Raw genomic sequence first — 17,169 nt, 5'->3', positions numbered from 1 at the left:
GGTGGCAGTGGTCATTTATATGATTGCTGTCCTGTCAATAAAAGGGAGGAGAAGTCAGTTGACAAGGAAGATGGAAAAGAAGAAGAGTCTGAAGCTGCCCCCATGATGAAACGGAAGAGAACATATCTCAAAAGAAGGAGGAACAAATAAGAGATATAAGAAAAGAAGGTGATCATATGGAAGAAGATACTGAGAGTGATATCACAGACGTTGAGATTGAAAATACTAGCTTGGAAGAAGAAGTGGAGGTGGATAGGGAGTCAGAAGATCAGGAGGAAAGTGAGTCCTCCAGTCAGGATGAAAAGGAAGGTGCTGTAAGTAATATGGAAGAGGAGGAGGAGGGTGAAGAAACTAGTAAAGAAGAAAGAGAGGATGTCGCATGTGAAGCCAGAGAAGAAATTGAAGGAGTTTTGTCATCTGGGAAGGACTCTAGTAAAGCAAAGGATGTTTCAGAAAAAAATATGAGGGAGATGGAGGAGAGACAAGAAGTGTTGAAAATGCTAAATAGTTGTGAAGGGGGGAGTCAGGCTAGTCTAAGGCGCAAAGTGTGGAATAACATTTATAGCGATATGCATCGTTTTTTTTCAACTTACAGAATACCTCAGTCGTTGGCTAAAGAGGTAGAAGAAGCTTGGGATGGTCGGTTTCTGGATGGAAGGCTTTTGAATGCCTTGGCAGCATATGGCCTGAAGAGAGGAATGTTGCCTTAAATCGTAATGGTAAAGATTGTAATGTTGTGATGTAAAGAATATGGAATAACTGTATTGTGATAATATAAACGTATATATATAAAATAAGATTGGAAAAATGGATATATGACCCACAATGATGGATAACAACCTAATACCATTTGGAAATCATTGCAAAGCATGAAATGGTAAATATGGGACTTGTAATCTGAGTGGAAAAAAAAAATAAAAATAAAAAAAAAAAATCTGTTCTTATCAGTTTAATATCTGATACGTCCCCTATCTGGGGACCATATATTAAATGGATTTTTAGAACAGGGAGATGGAAAAAGAGCTTGCTCTGTCCACTCCACGCATTGACCTGGTATTGCAGTATCTCCAGGACCGGTGCACCCCTTCTTTAATGCAGTTTCTAAAATCAGAAAGAATTGAATTCAATGTTTTTTGTTCATTTTGCTTGTTTGTCGGATTTTGGGATGGACTCTTTGGCTTTGCTTTTCTTCTCCTCATTGGATTTTTCATGTTCAAAGTTGCAGAAGCCAGATTACAAGCTCATTTTGGTTCAACTTCAGCAACTGTGCATTGCATTGCCATGTAATGTGATGCAATGCTATCTTTCTAGCTCTCCCTTTTTACTTCCTTTTGGATAAACAGACATATTAGGCAAGCATTTTGGAGCTTTCACCTAAATAACTACAGGTGGTGAGATAAGCTGCACAATATAATTGACCTTTCAGTATATTGTTGCACACACACCATCTATTTAGCAAATGCCCTTGTTATCAACAGCAGCCTTTTAAACTCACCTGAGCTAACAGGTATGTGCGCTGGTTACTCTGCTGCGCTTAAAATTTCTTTTTTGGTTTGCTACAATGCCTTTTCTGAAACGTTGTCTCCTTCTGCTGGAACACTGACTTCTTTCATTTAATGCCTGCAGACTATAAAAGAGAACCCAACCCAAAAAGTTTGGTTGATTAGTCTGTGGCATTCTGTTAAACTGTTGCTTATGGCGGTCTCTGTGAGCTTCTCAGCGACATTCAGCCAGCCAGGTATCCTGCCTGCAGTAGATGGAATGTGGCAATGGAACGCTGGCTGCGCGTGTCATAATAGGCTCTGAGCCTTTATATACCTGTGCACAGCAGCAGCCACCTTCAGTCTGCTGCTGGACAGCCAGCAGCAGCAGCAGCAGGAGAGGTATGTAATCAGGAGCCCTCCTGCTAAGGGTAGACAGCTGCTCGTTCCACCCCACCCCCCGCCTTAATTGGTTCTCCTCCCTTCCAACGGTGTTGAGGCGGGTGGGAACAGCAGGGGGTGAAGGTGCTGTGTTTAAAGAGGTGGAGTTATGCAGATCTAAAACGCGTGGATTGCAGCAGCAGCAAGCCGAAAAGTGCAGGCATGTAAGGGATCTAGAGGTTGACAACATGTCTTCTTAACGGGAGTCCAGGAGCTCATCTCCACAAATGGACTTTTCAGGATCCTTGGGTGGCTCCGTAGTTTGAAACCAATTCTGGTTATCGCTTCTCGTCCTTTTGGCTAAGATCAAGTGTAGTATCTGTTCTTATCAGTTTAATATCTGATACGTCCCCTATCTGGGGACCATATATTAAATGGATTTTTAGAACAGGGAGATGGAAAAAGAGCTTGCTCTGTCCACTCCACGCATTGACCTGGTATTGCAGTATCTCCAGGACCGGTGCACCCCTTCTTTAATGCAGTTTCTAAAATCAGAAAGAATTGAATTCAATGTTTTTTGTTCATTTTGCTTGTTTGTCGGATTTTGGGATGGACTCTTTGGCTTTGCTTTTCTTCTCCTCATTGGATTTTTCATGTTCAAAGTTGCAGAAGCCAGATTACAAGCTCATTTTGGTTCAACTTCAGCAACTGTGCATTGCATTGCCATGTAATGTGATGCAATGCTATCTTTCTAGCTCTCCCTTTTTACTTCCTTTTGGATAAACAGACATATTAGGCAAGCATTTTGGAGCTTTCACCTAAATAACTACAGGTGGTGAGATAAGCTGCACAATATAATTGACCTTTCAGTATATTGTTGCGCACACACCATCTATTTAGCAAATGCCCTTGTTATCAACAGCAGCCTTTTAAACTCACCTGAGCTAACAGGTATGTGCGCTGGTTACTCTGCTGCGCTTAAAATTTCTTTTTTGGTTTGCTACAATGCCTTTTCTGAAACGTTGTCTCCTTCTGCTGGAACACTGACTTCTTTCATTTAATGCCTGCAGACTATAAAAGAGAACCCAACCCAAAAAGTTTGGTTGATTAGTCTGTGGCATTCTGTTAAACTGTTGCTTATGGCGGTCTCTGTGAGCTTCTCAGCGACATTCAGCCAGCCAGGTATCCTGCCTGCAGTAGATGGAATGTGGCAATGGAACGCTGGCTGCGCGTGTCATAATAGGCTCTGAGCCTTTATATACCTGTGCACAGCAGCAGCCACCTTCAGTCTGCTGCTGGACAGCCAGCAGCAGCAGCAGCAGGAGAGGTATGTAATCAGGAGCCCTCCTGCTAAGGGTAGACAGCTGCTCGTTCCACCCCACCCCCCGCCTTAATTGGTTCTCCTCCCTTCCAACGGTGTTGAGGCGGGTGGGAACAGCAGGGGGTGAAGGTGCTGTGTTTAAAGAGGTGGAGTTATGCAGATCTAAAACGCGTGGATTGCAGCAGCAGCAAGCCGAAAAGTGCAGGCATGTAAGGGATCTAGAGGTTGACAACATGTCTTCTTAACGGGAGTCCAGGAGCTCATCTCCACAAATGGACTTTTCAGGATCCTTGGGTGGCTCCGTAGTTTGAAACCAATTCTGGTTATCGCTTCTCGGCCTTTTGGCTAAGATCAAGTGTAGTATCTGTTCTTATCAGTTTAATATCTGATACGTCCCCTATCTGGGGACCATATATTAAATGGATTTTTAGAACAGGGAGATGGAAAAATAGCTTGCTCTGTCCACTCCACGCATTGACCTGGTATTGCAGTATCTCCAGGACCGGTGCACCCCTTCTTTAATGCAGTTTCTAAAATCAGAAAGAATTGAATTCAATGTTTTTTGTTCATTTTGCTTGTTTGTCGGATTTGGGGATGGACTCTTTGGCTTTGCTTTTCTTCTCCTCATTGGATTTTTCATGTTCAAAGTTGCAGAAGCCAGATTACAAGCTCATTTTGGTTCAACTTCAGCAACTGTGCATTGCATTGCCATGTAATGTGATGCAATGCTATCTTTCTAGCTCTCCCTTTTTACTTCCTTTTGGATAAACAGACATATTAGGCAAGCATTTTGGAGCTTTCACCTAAATAACTACAGGTGGTGAGATAAGCTGCACAATATAATTGACCTTTCAGTATATTGTTGCACACACACCATCTATTTAGCAAATGCCCTTGTTATCAACAGCAGCCTTTTAAACTCACCTGAGCTAACAGGTATGTGCGCTGGTTACTCTGCTGCGCTTAAAATTTCTTTTTTGGTTTGCTACAATGCCTTTTCTGAAACGTTGTCTCCTTCTGCTGGAACACTGACTTCTTTCATTTAATGCCTGCAGACTATAAAAGAGAACCCAACCCAAAAAGTTTGGTTGATTAGTCTGTGGCATTCTGTTAAACTGTTGCTTATGGCGGTCTCTGTGAGCTTCTCAGCGACATTCAGCCAGCCAGGTATCCTGCCTGCAGTAGATGGAATGTGGCAATGGAACGCTGGCTGCGCGTGTCATAATAGGCTCTGAGCCTTTATATACCTGTGCACAGCAGCAGCCACCTTCAGTCTGCTGCTGGACAGCCAGCAGCAGCAGCAGCAGGAGAGGTATGTAATCAGGAGCCCTCCTGCTAAGGGTAGACAGCTGCTCGTTCCACCCCACCCCCCGCCTTAATTGGTTCTCCTCCCTTCCAACGGTGTTGAGGCGGGTGGGAACAGCAGGGGGTGAAGGTGCTGTGTTTAAAGAGGTGGAGTTATGCAGATCTAAAACGCGTGGATTGCAGCAGCAGCAAGCCGAAAAGTGCAGGCATGTAAGGGATCTAGAGGTTGACAACATGTCTTCTTAACGGGAGTCCAGGAGCTCATCTCCACAAATGGACTTTTCAGGATCCTTGGGTGGCTCCGTAGTTTGAAACCAATTCTGGTTATCGCTTCTCGGCCTTTTGGCTAAGATCAAGTGTAGTATCTGTTCTTATCAGTTTAATATCTGATACGTCCCCTATCTGGGGACCATATATTAAATGGATTTTTAGAACAGGGAGATGGAAAAAGAGCTTGCTCTGTCCACTCCACGCATTGACCTGGTATTGCAGTATCTCCAGGACCGGTGCACCCCTTCTTTAATGCAGTTTCTAAAATCAGAAAGAATTGAATTCAATGTTTTTTGTTCATTTTGCTTGTTTGTCGGATTTTGGGATGGACTCTTTGGCTTTGCTTTTCTTCTCCTCATTGGATTTTTCATGTTCAAAGTTGCAGAAGCCAGATTACAAGCTCATTTTGGTTCAACTTCAGCAACTGTGCATTGCATTGCCATGTAATGTGATGCAATGCTATCTTTCTAGCTCTCCCTTTTTACTTCCTTTTGGATAAACAGACATATTAGGCAAGCATTTTGGAGCTTTCACCTAAATAACTACAGGTGGTGAGATAAGCTGCACAATATAATTGACCTTTCAGTATATTGTTGCACACACACCATCTATTTAGCAAATGCCCTTGTTATCAACAGCAGCCTTTTAAACTCACCTGAGCTAACAGGTATGTGCGCTGGTTACTCTGCTGCGCTTAAAATTTCTTTTTTGGTTTGCTACAATGCCTTTTCTGAAACGTTGTCTCCTTCTGCTGGAACACTGACTTCTTTCATTTAATGCCTGCAGACTATAAAAGAGAACCCAACCCAAAAAGTTTGGTTGATTAGTCTGTGGCATTCTGTTAAACTGTTGCTTATGGCGGTCTCTGTGAGCTTCTCAGCGACATTCAGCCAGCCAGGTATCCTGCCTGCAGTAGATGGAATGTGGCAATGGAACGCTGGCTGCGCGTGTCATAATAGGCTCTGAGCCTTTATATACCTGTGCACAGCAGCAGCCACCTTCAGTCTGCTGCTGGACAGCCAGCAGCAGCAGCAGCAGGAGAGGTATGTAATCAGGAGCCCTCCTGCTAAGGGTAGACAGCTGCTCGTTCCACCCCACCCCCCGCCTTAATTGGTTCTCCTCCCTTCCAACGGTGTTGAGGCGGGTGGGAACAGCAGGGGGTGAAGGTGCTGTGTTTAAAGAGGTGGAGTTATGCAGATCTAAAACGCGTGGATTGCAGCAGCAGCAAGCCGAAAAGTGCAGGCATGTAAGGGATCTAGAGGTTGACAACATGTCTTCTTAACGGGAGTCCAGGAGCTCATCTCCACAAATGGACTTTTCAGGATCCTTGGGTGGCTCCGTAGTTTGAAACCAATTCTGGTTATCGCTTCTCGGCCTTTTGGCTACGACCAAGTGTTGTTGCTGGAAGACTCCAAAGCCTATCGCATCCTCGGCCTTGAGGCATCGGCAGTTCTACTGTCTTAAGCCTCCTGCTGCTATAGGGGGTGTGCGTGCTGAAGAGAACCAAGAAGGCGATCGACTTATCTGAATATGGCGATGGCGACATCGGCTACTCTCCGTTCTGCTGGAGCTGGCGACTTGAAGATCAAGAACTCTTTCAAGATTGAAGTTGAAGAGCGAGCCCGTGACAAGTTCTCCCTGTCTTTCTTCGTGAGGAAGGTCCTGCTTGAGATCCTGCAGGTGAAAAGGGAGAACATTCTGGCACTTCAAGATGCTCCTGGACGCTTTGTGCTTACCCTGACCTCTGAAGTGGCATCTCAGAATTTTTACCATCAGATCAAGCTGAGACTTCAGGAGGAAGATCTTAAAGGACTGTGTTTTGTGACCCTCTGCCTGGCAGAAGAGAAGTCTGTGGTGGTTCATATGAGCAATCCGCATGTCTCTGAAAAGGATGTGGCTGCGTTTCTGCATAACTATTGCTCTGAGGTCCACTTTTCTCACAAAATCATGAACTCTGAGAGGTTGTGGACCGGAAAATACAAGTTCATCGTGAAGCTGAGAGAAGGTTTGGGAATTGGTGGACTCATTCATCCGCCTCAGAGCTTCCTGATTGGCAGAGAGAGAGGAAGACTCTTCTATCCAGGGATGCCTATCTTCTGCAGAAAATGTATGGACTTTGGGCATTCCTTTGAGAGCTGCAAGGAGGAGAACGCTCTTTGCAAGAAGTGCTATCAAAAAGGACATGTCACTCTGAACTGCCCAAATCAGATGATCTGTAATATCTGCCGTATCCCTGGGCACTCTTTTCGGGATTGTCCGTTGAGAAAAAAGACCTTCAGCTATGCAGATGCAGCTCGGGGGGGAGCCCCTCCGAAGCGGTCCAGTCCTGAAGAACAAACAGACAAATCCAAGGACCCTCCCGGGAACCCTTCTGGGGATCCGCCCAAGGACACTGCTGGGGACCCGCCTGGGGATAGCATTGTTCTCAAGGATTGGTCGGAGAGTCCAGATGGTCATGTGGTGGAGGAGAATCCAGCTGAGTCTGAAGTGGAGATGGGAGAGGAGTCTTCTAAGGAGGCTGGTGGTGAGGAGGAGGAGGAGGAGATTAACATTGACGTGGAGGTTTTGAGGAAAAGGAAAAAGGAGAAGTCGAGTTTGTTTAAGGGAGAGAGCGCCAGCAAAAGACCTGCTGGGCGTTTGAAAATAGTCCTCCCTAATTACTCACCTAAACCGATCATCTCAGTTCCTAAACCTGTAAACCCATCTGATCCGGTGAACATCGAGGAATTCTCAGACACGGACGTTTCTGCGGGTCCCTCTACCCCGGTCGGATTCATGTCAGATACGGACTCAAGCTCTGTTTAAATGATTTATGGCTACACTCAAAATTGCCTCACTAAATGTGAGGAGTTTAAAGGGCTCTGTCAAGAGAGCTGCTTTATTTTCTTACCTGATGACTTTAGATGCTGATATTTTTTTACTTCAAGAATGCGGCATTGACCATGACCCTAACTATAACAAACTAAGGGAAGATTGGGCGAACGGACCTTCCATCTGGTCCGGTGAAAATGGATCGCGTGCTACTGGTGTTGGCGTCCTGTTTAAAAACAAAGACTTTAAGGTTACCTCGTTCACTGAAGTTGAACCTGGACGTGCACTAGTTGTTAATGTGAGTTACTGTGGATCCGAGTTCAAGCTGATTAATGTTTATGCATCTCCGATTAAAGAGGAAAGATCCAGTTTATTAGATATCATCAAACTCTTTATACCTGGTCCTACACCAACTGTGGTTGGCGGTGACTTCAATTGTATCCGGTCTGATGAAAATAGGACATCAGGTACTAGAAGGAAAGACAAAACTGAGATGCAGTTAAAAAATCTAATCGACGATACTTGCCTGAATGATGTCTGGAGAGTAAAGAATACCTCTGAACCAGGATACACTTGGGAGAACAATCTTCTAAAATCAAGAATTGACTTTGTTCTGACATCACAGAGTTTTAAAGTGAATAAAGTGGATCTAACAGGTAACATCTTTTCTGACCACAAAACGTTAATTACTCACTTGGAATTGCCCAGTCTAGAGAAAGGGCGAGGTGTCTGGAAGTTGAACACTCTGCTGCTGGAAGATGAAAGTATAAAAGAGGAATTTTTGAAATTTTATAAAAAACTACAGGGGAAAAAACATTATTACAAAAGAATTCTAGAATGGTGGGAGTATGTGAAGTCTCAAATTAGACATTTTTTTCTCTTAGCTGGCAAAAGGAAGGCCAGACAGAATCAGAAATGGTTTAAAGACCTGAATACAAAACTGCAAACAGGTTACAAACTCAGAAATGCAGGGATAGATATGGAGGATGTTATTTTACAAGTCAAAGAAGACATTAAAAAAGCAATTGAACAGAAAGGCAAAGAAATAATTTTCAACGCCAAGGTAGAACATATGGAAAAAAATGAAACATGTTCCAGGTTCTTTTTCAAAAAATCTTTAGAACGCAAAGAATTAATTAAAGAACTTGATGGTGAAACAACTAAAGATGGACTGTTGGACAAAGCGCAAACTTTTTATCAAAATCTTTTTAGCGAAAAGAAAATTGATGCTGATTTTTTACCTGATGCTCTTAATTCATTGCAGAATCACCTTGAAAAGCAAGATCAAGAGTTGTTGATTGAAGATATCTGTGAAGAAGAACTGCTAAGTGCAATCAAAAGCTTTTCTAGAGGAAAAACACCGGGTACTGACGGACTACAAATTGAATTTTATCTTACTTTTTGGGAGATTTTAAAAGACGACCTGTTTGAGATTTTTAAAGCTGTCTTTTTATGTGACAAATTGCCTGAATCTTGGAGAAGTGGTGTGGTCACCCTGCTTTTTAAAAAAGGAGATAAGACTAATCTAGAGAACTGGAGACCAATCACGTTACTCAACGTAGATTATAAAATTATGGCAAAAATCATGGTGAACAGAATGAAGAAGGTGATAGAGAAGGTCGTGCATCCTGATCAGGTATGTGGTGTGCCTGGTCGTACAATTGCAGAAAACTTGAATATTATACGGGACGCAATTTGGTATCAGCAAGAGAGGAAGCAAAAGCTAGCTCTTCTGTCCCTTGATTTCCAGAAAGCGTACGACAGAGTCTCTCATAAGTACCTGTATTCTGTGTTAAAGAAAATGAAATTCCCGGATGTTTTTATTAAGCACATTGCACTTTTATATGATGGAAGTTTTAGCAGGATTTTAATTAATGGTTTTTTATCTTCAGAAGTTTTTCTAAAGTCGGGCGTCAAACAAGGATGCCCACTTTCGCCTCAGCTCTTTATCTGCGCAATCGAGCCTCTACTGGCAATGTTGAGGAAAGATAAGATGGTGAAAGGTGTACCCATACCAGGTGGAAATGGACTAAGTACTAAGTCACTGGGGTACATGGATGACATCACGATCCTGTGCGACTCAGAACAATCGCTGAGAAGAGCAGTAAGAACTACTGATTTTTTCTGTTTAGCATCTGCCTTCAAACTGAACTTGGAGAAGAGCGAATGTCTTGGATTCGGTGATTGGTCAGATGCGCAGATTCCTCAACTTAAAATAAGAAGTGATAAGATCAAAATTTTAGGTGTTGTGTTTACAAAAAAGAATGATGGAGAAGAAAGTTGGCAGTTGGTGAAGGAGAAAATGCAAAAGAAGATAAGTTTATGGAAACTCAGAAAATTATCAATGGAAGGTAAAAACTTGATCATTAAGTCTTTGTTGTTGCCGATAATGTTGTTTTTAAGTATGGTGTACCCCCCGAATGAGAACACAGTAAAGTTTCTCCAGAGACAAATTTTTCTTTTTCTGTGGGGATCAAAAATGGAGAAGGTTCGAAGAGAGACAATGTACAAGCAGCATAAATATGGTGGAAAGAATATCCCAAATATCAAAAAATTTTTGTACCTAAAGTTCTTTAGTTTTTGCTTCAAAATGACCAATCTAAGAACTCATTGGTCTTTCTACTTAAGATATGCAGCTGGAGATATCTTTAGGAAAAGAAAGTGGATAACATTGCCCCAAAATTCTCCTGTCCTAATTACACCGCCAAAACAATATGTCTTACTAGAAAAAACAATTAGACTTTATAACTTACCTGAAGTAGATGTGGAGATGCTGTCAAATTCAAGAAGACTGGCTCTAGAGACAAAGAGAAAAGAAACGATGACAGCAGTGGCAAACTTTACTTACACTAAAAGTGGAAGAATTTGGAGAATGACTTATGCACCTTATCTAACAAATGAATATAAAGACTTGGCATGGGCAATAGTGCAAGAATGTGTTCCTGTTAGATTTTTTCAACACAGAAGAGGATTGTGCAATACTGCAAGATGCCCTAGAACAGGCTGTGTTAGAGAGGAAACAGTTTTACACACCTTTTGGAACTGTTTTTATGCCCAAAATGTCTGGAAAGAAGTTGGAAGTCTCTTAAAGTTTGTTACTGGTCTTAAGTTTTTAAATCACGAAGTAGTTTTATATGGAAATTTTACATGTCAATCAAAAGAAAAAGAAAGAGTCATTTGGATAATGATAAATGGAATAAAGAATGCGCTATGGAAAGTCCGAAACATATTGCTTTTTAAAAGAGATTTTATAAGTGAAAGTGAATGCATAAAATTAGCACTAAGTGAAATATATATTTATTACCTGTTAGATCTGAAGAGAATTGGGAAAAAAAGAGCCAAGAGTCTATGGAACTTTCATCTGTGGAACCTTGTAGCATGAACAGATTATAAGGCAAGAGAAATATTAGAAGAGAAATAACAACTGAAATATAAGAACAAAATGAAAAAGAAAAAAATCTGTTCTTATCAGTTTAATATCTGATACGTCCCCTATCTGGGGACCATATATTAAATGGATTTTTAGAACAGGGAGATGGAAAAAGAGCTTGCTCTGTCCACTCCACGCATTGACCTGGTATTGCAGTATCTCCAGGACCGGTGCACCCCTTCTTTAATGCAGTTTCTAAAATCAGAAAGAATTGAATTCAATGTTTTTTGTTCATTTTGCTTGTTTGTCGGATTTGGGGATGGACTCTTTGGCTTTGCTTTTCTTCTCCTCATTGGATTTTTCATGTTCAAAGTTGCAGAAGCCAGATTACAAGCTCATTTTGGTTCAACTTCAGCAACTGTGCATTGCATTGCCATGTAATGTGATGCAATGCTATCTTTCTAGCTCTCCCTTTTTACTTCCTTTTGGATAAACAGACATATTAGGCAAGCATTTTGGAGCTTTCACCTAAATAACTACAGGTGGTGAGATAAGCTGCACAATATAATTGACCTTTCAGTATATTGTTGCACACACACCATCTATTTAGCAAATGCCCTTGTTATCAACAGCAGCCTTTTAAACTCACCTGAGCTAACAGGTATGTGCGCTGGTTACTCTGCTGCGCTTAAAATTTCTTTTTTGGTTTGCTACAATGCCTTTTCTGAAACGTTGTCTCCTTCTGCTGGAACACTGACTTCTTTCATTTAATGCCTGCAGACTATAAAAGAGAACCCAACCCAAAAAGTTTGGTTGATTAGTCTGTGGCATTCTGTTAAACTGTTGCTTATGGCGGTCTCTGTGAGCTTCTCAGCGACATTCAGCCAGCCAGGTATCCTGCCTGCAGTAGATGGAATGTGGCAATGGAACGCTGGCTGCGCGTGTCATAATAGGCTCTGAGCCTTTATATACCTGTGCACAGCAGCAGCCACCTTCAGTCTGCTGCTGGACAGCCAGCAGCAGCAGCAGCAGGAGAGGTATGTAATCAGGAGCCCTCCTGCTAAGGGTAGACAGCTGCTCGTTCCACCCCACCCCCCGCCTTAATTGGTTCTCCTCCCTTCCAACGGTGTTGAGGCGGGTGGGAACAGCAGGGGGTGAAGGTGCTGTGTTTAAAGAGGTGGAGTTATGCAGATCTAAAACGCGTGGATTGCAGCAGCAGCAAGCCGAAAAGTGCAGGCATGTAAGGGATCTAGAGGTTGACAACATGTCTTCTTAACGGGAGTCCAGGAGCTCATCTCCACAAATGGACTTTTCAGGATCCTTGGGTGGCTCCATAGTTTGAAACCAATTCTGGTTATCGCTTCTCGGCCTTTTGGCTAAGATCAAGTGTAGTATCTGTTCTTATCAGTTTAATATCTGATACGTCCCCTATCTGGGGACCATATATTAAATGGATTTTTAGAACAGGGAGATGGAAAAAGAGCTTGCTCTGTCCACTCCACGCATTGACCTGGTATTGCAGTATCTCCAGGACCGGTGCACCCCTTCTTTAATGCAGTTTCTAAAATCAGAAAGAATTGAATTCAATGTTTTTTGTTCATTTTGCTTGTTTGTCGGATTTTGGGATGGACTCTTTGGCTTTGCTTTTCTTCTCCTCATTGGATTTTTCATGTTCAAAGTTGCAGAAGCCAGATTACAAGCTCATTTTGGTTCAACTTCAGCAACTGTGCATTGCATTGCCATGTAATGTGATGCAATGCTATCTTTCTAGCTCTCCCTTTTTACTTCCTTTTGGATAAACAGACATATTAGGCAAGCATTTTGGAGCTTTCACCTAAATAACTACAGGTGGTGAGATAAGCTGCACAATATAATTGACCTTTCAGTATATTGTTGCACACACACCATCTATTTAGCAAATGCCCTTGTTATCAACAGCAGCCTTTTAAACTCACCTGAGCTAACAGGTATGTGCGCTGGTTACTCTGCTGCGCTTAAAATTTCTTTTTTGGTTTGCTACAATGCCTTTTCTGAAACGTTGTCTCCTTCTGCTGGAACACTGACTTCTTTCATTTAATGCCTGCAGACTATAAAAGAGAACCCAACCCAAAAAGTTTGGTTGATTAGTCTGTGGCATTCTGTTAAACTGTTGCTTATGGCGGTCTCTGTGAGCTTCTCAGCGACATTCAGCCAGCCAGGTATCCTGCCTGCAGTAGATGGAATGTGGCAATGGAACGCTGGCTGCGCGTGTCATAATAGGCTCTGAGCCTTTATATACCTGTGCACAGCAGCAGCCACCTTCAGTCTGCTGCTGGACAGCCAGCAGCAGCAGCAGCAGGAGAGGTATGTAATCAGGAGCCCTCCTGCTAAGGGTAGACAGCTGCTCGTTCCACCCCACCCCCCGCCTTAATTGGTTCTCCTCCCTTCCAACGGTGTTGAGGCGGGTGGGAACAGCAGGGGGTGAAGGTGCTGTGTTTAAAGAGGTGGAGTTATGCAGATCTAAAACGCGTGGATTGCAGCAGCAGCAAGCCGAAAAGTGCAGGCATGTAAGGGATCTAGAGGTTGACAACATGTCTTCTTAACGGGAGTCCAGGAGCTCATCTCCACAAATGGACTTTTCAGGATCCTTGGGTGGCTCCGTAGTTTGAAACCAATTCTGGTTATCGCTTCTCGGCCTTTTGGCTAAGATCAAGTGTAGTATCTGTTCTTATCAGTTTAATATCTGATACGTCCCCTATCTGGGAACCATATATTAAATGGATTTTTAGAACAGGGAGATGGAAAAAGAGCTTGCTCTGTCCACTCCACGCATTGACCTGGTATTGCAGTATCTCCAGGACTGGTGCACCCCTTCTTTAATGCAGTTTCTAAAATCAGAAAGAATTGAATTCAATGTTTTTTGTTCATTTTGCTTGTTTGTCGGATTTGGGGATGGACTCTTTGGCTTTGCTTTTCTTCTCCTCATTGGATTTTTCATGTTCAAAGTTGCAGAAGCCAGATTACAAGCTCATTTTGGTTCAACTTCAGCAACTGTGCATTGCATTGCCATGTAATGTGATGCAATGCTATCTTTCTAGCTCTCCCTTTTTACTTCCTTTTGGATAAACAGACATATTAGGCAAGCATTTTGGAGCTTTCACCTAAATAACTACAGGTGGTGAGATAAGCTGCACAATATAATTGACCTTTCAGTATATTGTTGCACACACACCATCTATTTAGCAAATGCCCTTGTTATCAACAGCAGCCTTTTAAACTCACCTGAGCTAACAGGTATGTGCGCTGGTTACTCTGCTGCGCTTAAAATTTCTTTTTTGGTTTGCTACAATGCCTTTTCTGAAACGTTGTCTCCTTCTGCTGGAACACTGACTTCTTTCATTTAATGCCTGCAGACTATAAAAGAGAACCCAACCCAAAAAGTTTGGTTGATTAGTCTGTGGCATTCTGTTAAACTGTTGCTTATGGCGGTCTCTGTGAGCTTCTCAGCGACATTCAGCCAGCCAGGTATCCTGCCTGCAGTAGATCGAATGTGGCAATGGAACGCTGGCTGCGCGTGTCATAATAGGCTCTGAGCCTTTATATACCTGTGCACAGCAGCAGCCACCTTCAGTCTGCTGCTGGACAGCCAGCAGCAGCAGCAGCAGGAGAGGTATGTAATCAGGAGCCCTCCTGCTAAGGGTAGACAGCTGCTCGTTCCACCCCACCCCCCGCCTTAATTGGTTCTCCTCCCTTCCAACGGTGTTGAGGCGGGTGGGAACAGCAGGGGGTGAAGGTGCTGTGTTTAAAGAGGTGGAGTTATGCAGATCTAAAACGCGTGGATTGCAGCAGCAGCAAGCCGAAAAGTGCAGGCATGTAAGGGATCTAGAGGTTGACAACATGTCTTCTTAACGGGAATCCAGGAGCTCATCTCCACAAATGGACTTTTCAGGATCCTTGGGTGGCTCCGTAGTTTGAAACCAATTCTGGTTATCGCTTCTCGGCCTTTTGGCTAAGATCAAGTGTAGTATCTGTTCTTATCAGTTTAATATCTGATACGTCCCCTATCTGGGGACCATATATTAAATGGATTTTTAGAACAGGGAGATGGAAAAAGAGCTTGCTCTGTCCACTCCACGCATTGACCTGGTATTGCAGTATCTCCAGGACCGGTGCACCCCTTCTTTAATGCAGTTTCTAAAATCAGAAAGAATTGAATTCAATGTTTTTTGTTCATTTTGCTTGTTTGTCGGATTTTGGGATGGACTCTTTGGCTTTGCTTTTCTTCTCCTCATTGGATTTTTCATGTTCAAAGTTGCAGAAGCCAGATTACAAGCTCATTTTGGTTCAACTTCAGCAACTGTGCATTGCATTGCCATGTAATGTGATGCAATGCTATCTTTCTAGCTCTCCCTTTTTACTTCCTTTTGGATAAACAGACATATTAGGCAAGCATTTTGGAGCTTTCACCTAAATAACTACAGGTGGTGAGATAAGCTGCACAATATAATTGACCTTTCAGTATATTGTTGCACACACACCATCTATTTAGCAAATGCCCTTGTTATCAACAGCAGCCTTTTAAACTCACCTGAGCTAACAGGTATGTGCGCTGGTTACTCTGCTGCGCTTAAAATTTCTTTTTTGGTTTGCTACAATGCCTTTTCTGAAACGTTGTCTCCTTCTGCTGGAACACTGACTTCTTTCATTTAATGCCTGCAGACTATAAAAGAGAACCCAACCCAAAAAGTTTGGTTGATTAGTCTGTGGCATTCTGTTAAACTGTTGCTTATGGCGGTCTCTGTGAGCTTCTCAGCGACATTCAGCCAGCCAGGTATCCTGCCTGCAGTAGATGGAATGTGGCAATGGAACGCTAGCTGCGCGCGTCATAATAGGCTCTGAGCCTTTATATACCTGTGCACAGCAGCAGCCACCTTCAGTCTGCTGCTGGACAGCCAGCAGCAGCAGCAGCAGGAGAGGTATGTAATCAGGAGCCCTCCTGCTAAGGGTAGACAGCTGCTCGTTCCACCCCACCCCCCGCCTTAATTGGTTCTCCTCCCTTCCAACGGTGTTGAGGCGGGTGGGAACAGCAGGGGGTGAAGGTGCTGTGTTTAAAGAGGTGGAGTTATGCAGATCTAAAACGCGTGGATTGCAGCAGCAGCAAGCCGAAAAGTGCAGGCATGTAAGGGATCTAGAGGTTGACAACATGTCTTCTTAACGGGAGTCCAGGAGCTCATCTCCACAAATGGACTTTTCAGGATCCTTGGGTGGCTCCGTAGTTTGAAACCAATTCTGGTTATCGCTTCTCGGCCTTTTGGCTAAGATCAAGTGTAGTATCTGTTCTTATCAGTTTAATATCTGATACGTCCCCTATCTGGGGACCATATATTAAATGGATTTTTAGAACAGGGAGATGGAAAAAGAGCTTGCTCTGTCCACTCCACGCATTGACCTGGTATTGCAGTATCTCCAGGACCGGTGCACCCCTTCTTTAATGCAGTTTCTAAAATCAGAAAGAATTGAATTCAATGTTTTTTGTTCATTTTGCTTGTTTGTCGGATTTTGGGATGGACTCTTTGGCTTTGCTTTTCTTCTCCTCATTGGATTTTTCATGTTCAAAGTTGCAGAAGCCAGATTACAAGCTCATTTTGGTTCAACTTCAGCAACTGTGCATTGCATTGCCATGTAATGTGATGCAATGCTATCTTTCTAGCTCTCCCTTTTTACTTCCTTTTGGATAAACAGACATATTAGGCAAGCATTTTGGAGCTTTCACCTAAATAACTACAGGTGGTGAGATAAGCTGCACAATATAATTGACCTTTCAGTATATTGTTGCACACACACCATCTATTTAGCAAATGCCCTTGTTATCAACAGCAGCCTTTTAAACTCACCTGAGCTAACAGGTATGTGCGCTGGTTACTCTGCTGCGCTTAAAATTTCTTTTTTGGTTTGCTACAATGCCTTTTCTGAAACGTTGTCTCCTTCTTCTGGAACACTGACTTCTTTCATTTAATGCCTGCAGACTATAAAAGAGAACCCAACCCAAAAAGTTTGGTTGATTAGTCTGTGGCATTCTGTTAAACTGTTGCTTATGGCGGTCTCTGTGAGCTTCTCAGCGACATTCAGCCAGCCAGGTATCCTGCCTGCAGTAGATGGAATGTGGCAATGGAACGCTGGCTGCGCGTGTCATAATAGGCTCTGAGCCTTTATATACCTGTGCACAGCAGCAGCCACCTTCAGTCTGCTGC

At 43.0% G+C, this 17,169-nt stretch overlaps 8 non-coding genes and 1 pseudogene across 8 annotated transcripts; all 9 read left to right on the top strand.

Annotated features, from left to right (window-relative positions):
• Nucleotides 1-914: 914 nt before the first annotated feature.
• On the top strand, nucleotides 915-1,087 carry LOC141207340 (U2 spliceosomal RNA; annotated as a pseudogene).
• A 1,115-nt stretch (nucleotides 1,088-2,202) lies between these two features.
• LOC141207232 (U2 spliceosomal RNA) lies at nucleotides 2,203-2,393 on the top strand. The gene has a single exon (XR_012277653.1). It is a non-coding gene; the product is annotated as a U2 spliceosomal RNA (small nuclear RNA).
• A 1,115-nt stretch (nucleotides 2,394-3,508) lies between these two features.
• Nucleotides 3,509-3,699, top strand: LOC141207171 (U2 spliceosomal RNA). The gene has a single exon (XR_012277593.1). It is a non-coding gene; the product is annotated as a U2 spliceosomal RNA (small nuclear RNA).
• A 1,115-nt stretch (nucleotides 3,700-4,814) lies between these two features.
• Nucleotides 4,815-5,005, top strand: LOC141207442 (U2 spliceosomal RNA). Its single transcript, XR_012277779.1, has one exon. It is a non-coding gene; the product is annotated as a U2 spliceosomal RNA (small nuclear RNA).
• A 5,993-nt stretch (nucleotides 5,006-10,998) lies between these two features.
• LOC141207314 (U2 spliceosomal RNA) lies at nucleotides 10,999-11,180 on the top strand. The gene has a single exon (XR_012277714.1). It is a non-coding gene; the product is annotated as a U2 spliceosomal RNA (small nuclear RNA).
• A 1,115-nt stretch (nucleotides 11,181-12,295) lies between these two features.
• Nucleotides 12,296-12,486, top strand: LOC141207441 (U2 spliceosomal RNA). The gene has a single exon (XR_012277778.1). It is a non-coding gene; the product is annotated as a U2 spliceosomal RNA (small nuclear RNA).
• Nucleotides 12,487-13,601: 1,115 nt separating this feature from the next.
• On the top strand, nucleotides 13,602-13,792 carry LOC141207214 (U2 spliceosomal RNA). The gene has a single exon (XR_012277635.1). It is a non-coding gene; the product is annotated as a U2 spliceosomal RNA (small nuclear RNA).
• Nucleotides 13,793-14,907: 1,115 nt separating this feature from the next.
• LOC141207440 (U2 spliceosomal RNA) lies at nucleotides 14,908-15,098 on the top strand. The gene has a single exon (XR_012277777.1). It is a non-coding gene; the product is annotated as a U2 spliceosomal RNA (small nuclear RNA).
• A 1,115-nt stretch (nucleotides 15,099-16,213) lies between these two features.
• Nucleotides 16,214-16,404, top strand: LOC141207439 (U2 spliceosomal RNA). The gene has a single exon (XR_012277776.1). It is a non-coding gene; the product is annotated as a U2 spliceosomal RNA (small nuclear RNA).
• The last annotated feature ends 765 nt before the right edge of the window (nucleotides 16,405-17,169 follow it).

Source organism: Phyllobates terribilis, unplaced genomic scaffold (genome assembly GCF_046119375.1).
Source record: "Phyllobates terribilis strain yellow unplaced genomic scaffold, ASM4611937v1 Scaffold_160__1_contigs__length_4322635, whole genome shotgun sequence".
NCBI classification, from domain to species: Eukaryota; Metazoa; Chordata; class Amphibia; order Anura; family Dendrobatidae; genus Phyllobates; species Phyllobates terribilis.
This window is presented reverse-complemented; position numbering and strand designations above follow the sequence as displayed.